Source organism: Hordeum vulgare, chromosome 3H (assembly GCF_904849725.1).
Source record: "Hordeum vulgare subsp. vulgare chromosome 3H, MorexV3_pseudomolecules_assembly, whole genome shotgun sequence".
In the NCBI taxonomy this organism is placed as follows: Eukaryota; Viridiplantae; Streptophyta; class Magnoliopsida; order Poales; family Poaceae; genus Hordeum; species Hordeum vulgare.
In genome coordinates, this window is record NC_058520.1 from 510,353,494 (window position 1) to 510,359,493 (window position 6,000).

The window sequence follows — 6,000 nt, forward strand, 5'->3', positions numbered from 1 at the left end:
GAGAAGCAGAGGCAGTAGCAACGGCGGGTCAGGTGCCCCTACTACAACCGACTTGTCTGCTCAACGGCGGGTCTAAGCAGTAGAACAATTGGAGTCCCCTGCCTGGCCCTGGTTCTTTGCCAAGAGAGTATGCCCAAAGATTTTAAGGGTCCTCGCAAGGTTCCCAATTACACGACTAATCTCGAGCCACCAGCGTGGATTGAAAGTTATGAGTTAGCATGGATATGCTTGATGTTAGCGATGCCATGTGTACTAAGTATCTAACCAGGATGTTGGAGGGGTCGGCTCGCACGTGGTTGAAAACTTACCCCCCCCCCCCAATTCTATCTACTCTTGGACAAAGTTGAAGGTACGTTTCATTAAGAACTTCCAAGGCACTGGTAAGCGTCCAATGATGATTGTTGATTTACATCATTGTGTTAATGGACAGATGAATCTACTCATCATTGGATTCGCTGGGTCGCAGAGTTCATTCACTCATCGCACATTATCACACCTACCCAAGCTGATTTGATTTTGGAGAGAAATTGTCACTTCCACCACTTGTTCAAAAGCTTTGACGCCTCAAGCGGAAGGTTCAAGATATGGGAGACCTCATGGATGTCCTTACTAGGTAAGCTGAGTCACACACACGAAAGATCCTGGCTTAGATGATGATAAATCGGGCAAAGGGAAGAAGCATGACAATAGCAAGGGTCATCAACAACACAATTATGGGTATCAAGGAAACCATAACAATCACGACAATGGTGGAAAACACAAGCATCCTAACGGTGGGTCAGATTTTGTTGCTAACACTAACACTGGTTTCAAAAATCAGCGACGGAACAACAATTCTAGCAGATCTTATAGTGGGAACAAGCCTCACAATTATGAGGAAACACTTAAAGGCCCTTGTCCCAAGCATAGTTTTTGAGATAAGCTCGCCGCTCATTCATGGGAGAATCGCCACTTCATGCAGGAGTTCCAGAACTAAGCTTTTCAGAATTTTCAAGGAGGCAATGGTGGCGGAAATCTGGGTCATCCTCGCAGTTCAAGAGCTGGCTCATCTAGGGGCTTCACAGGTCGAGGATCTCATGGGTCCGCCGGCTTGGGCGCTGGTTACTGACATCATGACAATAATGATGATGGACAGTGTCACACCCTGTGTTTATACCACTTTGCCACATTTTGTTTTTTTTACAAAATTTAGAATCATTTAAAATATTTTGCATGCTTCTGATGTTTGATCTGGTTCCTACTTGCTTGTGTGATTGATCGATTTTAAACCACCAAAACTCATTCTTCTCTCAAGAACTCATCTCCTTCCAAACCTTTGCCCAATGATAATGCGATGTGTATAGGACGAGAAACTATTTTTAGAAATATTTTTTCAACTAAAAAGGCACTTATTTATTTTAAGCTTTCAAAAACACGTGAGTTGAGATTTGTACTACAAGTCCTCAATTTAAAAGAGAAGTTTTACCCCAAAGATTTTGTTTGGATCCTATTGTCAAAAGGACTTTCCAAAACCACAAAATAATTATTTTAGAAGATATTTTCCAATTTTATTTAAATACCTCTTTCTGAGACTAGAAAGCTATTGTATTGGGAAAATATTTTCTTGTTTCAAAAATATTTGGGAAAATTTAGGGAAACTCATGGGACATATATTATATATATATATAAGAGTTTTAACATATGGCCATGTTCAAAATATTGGACAAAATCCCTCAAAACCCTTTTTGCCTATTTCAAGATTTTGAAATATTTCTGTAGGAAATATTCTCAATAAATTCCAAGAAAATTCTAGTAGGTCACACATGCTATATCTTGCCAAGTTTCATCTCAATCCAAGTTGATTTGGTTCACGAAAATATCCCAAAATCCTCTTCGTCGAGAATCAAATTTGAGCAACTTTACATTACCAAGTTTATCCAATTGATCTCAAACTTTGCAGGAGCGATCTAGACCCCAAACAAGGATGCTACACCAAGTTGTGCATTTATGGGGATAGATTTGCCAGCAAGGTCTACAAAAATCAGTTCTGTCAATTTCTAGGGTTTTTCCAGTTTGCATTACAAACTTTGCTCAAACGAGCTTAAGTTTGGCGATCCCTCTTTTTTACCCATAACTCCATCTTGTTAAGTTGCACAAGAATTGGGTAAGGGTATCTTGTCAAAAACTCCATCAAACATCTTCTGGTGTTTCTCCAAAGAAGCTAAATTCACCACTTAACTTGTTCCCCTTGCTCACAATTTTTTGCCACAACTTCCCTGAGACCCAAAGCACCGCCAATAGCCACCCCAGCATATACATGCATGATTGCGGGGGTGAAAAACCCCATTTCCCTCCTGGGACAACACATTTTCTCCACTCTATCTCTCTCTTATCTCTCTCTCCTGACCAGCATCTGGAACATCCATCGCTCTCTCCCCCTTTGTTTATTCCTTCTGCAGCCTGTTGACACAAATGGCCGCGCCAGAGCACATCAGGGCCATCATCATGCCAGCCATACCCGTGATCTGGAGCGCGCTACAGGATGCTGAGAGTGGACTTTGCTCCCAGCCCATCTCCTGACCACCTAGAGCCCCTCCCCTCGCGCGAATCAATGTGCATCTACGTCCGGGATATGCCTCCTTGCTTGCCCCCTTTTCTCTCTCCATCGAACGACACTTCACACACATGCCATTGCTGCCCCTCTCGGCCAATCCCTGGCCTCGCACGTGCGTGCCCCCCTCTCTCCTCTTTGCCTCCTAGTCGTGGACGAACCCTAGAAAGACCCCCCGAGTTGCCCATTCCTTCTCCTGTGACCCCCATTGCCGTTGCAACCAACTCCGGCGCACGGGTCTACGGTGATCTTATGCCCCACCTATAAGAGCCCCCCCCGAGACCCTCTCTCCCCTCTTGCCTTTCTCTCTCATCTCTAATCGAGCACCAAAGCCCCTCCTAGCGAGTCCTAGTGTTTGAGTGCTCCGGATAGAGCCGAGCGCTGCCGTCTCGGGTCACCAGCGCTAGCACGGTAGGGAGATCCTCTGTCCCTCTTCTTCCTCGATCTATAACCACGGGGAGGTTCTGATCACTTCCCCCCTCTCCCCCGTGTGTTTTGCAGTCGGGCTCGTCGACGACGGCTACCTCCCGAAGCCCTCTGCCGCGGCCTCCTCGTTGTCGGCGACTCCGACCACCCTAGCTGCTCCCTCGACCACCCGTGGAACAATGGATCCATGCTGGTTCCATTCCCGCAGCTCCCACACCTCACTGTGCCCTCCCTCCCTGACGGTGAGCACCGCCCCCTCTCCGCCATAGATTGACAACAACCTCGATAAGGGACCCCACTCGTTAGCCTCCACCTCGCCCTGTGCCTCCCTCCTCTCTCGCTGACCCACGTGCCAACCTGATGCGCGTGGGAGCGCTGGCTCGCGTGGGCCCTCCTGGCTGGCTTTGGCCCATTGGCACAGTGCCCCTTTTCTTTTTCTTTTTTGGCATTATTCCAAATAAATCCCATGGCCAGAATATTTATCCAAATCCAGTGATTCAAATTTCTAAAATTTTGAAATATTACAACCTATTTGAATATGCCACTTATGTAGTTTTTGGAAAATGTTTTAAGCATGGTTTTATTTTAAAACCTTGTTTAAAGCATTTTAACCTTATGTTAAAATGTTTTCACAACTTTCTGCACTTAGAAAATAAAACCTAGTAATTTTCACATTACTAATAATCACCCTAGTATTTTACAAAAATAGGTTGACATTTTTCTGAGTGTGTTATTTTTTCTTGTTTTTGTCGTGCCCTTATTTTTGTGCATTAAATTGCGACGATGGATTGCGGTGTTGACGAAGGGCTTGGACCATAAGATTTTGAAGACCCCGGAGACTTTGTTGATCTAGCTAAGCAGCCCCTTGACCATGACTTGAAACACTTTTTGCATGGCATATAGCACTTACTTTGTTGTATTGAATCGTGGTGACTATGCTGACCACCTTTATGGGTTGCCTCCGTCACCTCCTCGTTGATACTTGCATGACATGACTCTAGTTGTGCTCAGAGTTGTGTGGGTGGGGAGTAGATATGTTGTTATGTAGTTGCTACACAAATGGGCGGGATTATGCATGTGTTGGAAACAACGGTGTGTGTGTGTTTTATGGAAAAGACCCTTCGAAAACTCCGTCGGGTGCCACTAATGCCCGGGGGAGATAGTGATGGGTTTGGTAACCACTTGATAAATAAGTGATGTACCGAGACAAGGTGTGTGTGTGTTTTATCGAAAATGGGTTAGATTTAAGATGTGCTGACTGTCCCAACCTTACATGCGCAACCACGGTACCCCTTATGGGACAGGGCTTTGTTGATTAATATGGTTGGTACTAGAAGAGAGCCCGCATTACTAGTGGCGGGAATGACGTGGTTACTCTCGAGACGGGGTTGTGTCAAGTAAGGACAACCATGGGATGTTTTTATAGACACCGGACACACCGTTGCGTGCCCTCGTGGATGATACTAGTGATGTACATCACGAGGGATGGCACCAACGATTGAAATCTTTGTTAGTATCGTCATGGGAAAGGCATTTTTCGCGTACTTACCTCGGGTATGAAAATACCGCGAGTCGTATATTTCCACGAAAGTTTCCCGAGTCTTGTGGGTAAAGTGTGCAACTTCTCCAGAGTGTAAAACTTTTCGAATAGCGGTGTCCATGGTCATGGATAGTTGGTGGTCCTTCTTAGACTATGTCGAAATGTTTTCACAACTTGGCATGTGTGCTTGACAAATAAGATGGTGTGACATTGAGTTAAGTCAGATGACTTGTCATGGTGGGTGAACGTGAGACATTCGACCCTGGATTATATTGATATATGTAACTTGTTCATATGGACATCGGTACCTCGTGATGCATACCTTCATAAGACATTGATCACGACTTGCACATAAAATTAGCTTTCTGCAATTTACCTATTAGTGTTATATCATGCATTGTTATTGCCTTGTTCCACAACATGGGTAGCTTGCAAGTACATTCAAAGTACGCATTGGCTTGCCACTGGTTATTTAATGGGCCACGCATGGAAGAGCAGGAGTTTGACGAAGAATTCATTAGAGACGAACATGCGAACTAGGACGCTTCCTAGTCAGAATGCGTGTAAGGTTAAGGTAGATGGCATGGGTTCACTCTTTTGTTCAAGATTTCCGCTGCTAGTTGTGTTTGGTGTATCGGCCTTTGAGTCCCTATCTATGTAAGACTTGAACTTAATGATCTCTATTTGTATCACACGGTATGTATGGATGCAAGACTCTTGTTATTCAGCTTTTGTGTGTTAAGTGAGCATTGATCTCTGGGATCACTGTACACGTGAATTCGGTGATCATGAATTATGAGTCAGGGTCACCATAGGCAGCAACGTTCGAGACAAGGAAATCAACAACATAATAACCAAGACGGTTTTCAGAGCAACCCCAAGAAATTGGATAGCAGGAATTATCATGTATTCACTACTAGCACTTGCCAGAGAGAGAGTAAGGTCAGACAGAGGGCCATCAATATGGTCGAGCCAGTGACCCCCGGGTACTTGAATTTGTCTGAATACTCAATCACGTGGGTCACTGGTGTTGACCCGGTCGATATGACATCACTTAAGACGCCCACCATAGAATCTGAACCCGCCCTGATGTTCAAGCCGACCGAGGATACTAAGTAGGTTGAATTTACTCCTCGCGATTCTTCCCAGCAGTTCACTGTTGGGACATGCATGGGTCCCAAATAGGAAAGCGTGCTCCTCAAGTTCATCTGTGATAATCAGGATATCTTTGCATGGAAACCTTCTAACATGCCTAATGTACGAGGGAACTCACTGAGCACCACCTTAATATCGATCCTAAAATAAAACCTGTTTGGCAATTCCTCCTTCATTTTAGAGAGGAGAGACGAGCAACTATTGGTGAGGAAGTAGCCCAGCTCCTAGCTGTCGGGTTCATCATTGAAGTATTTCACCCAGAGTGGCTAGCAAATCCAGTGCTTGTTTT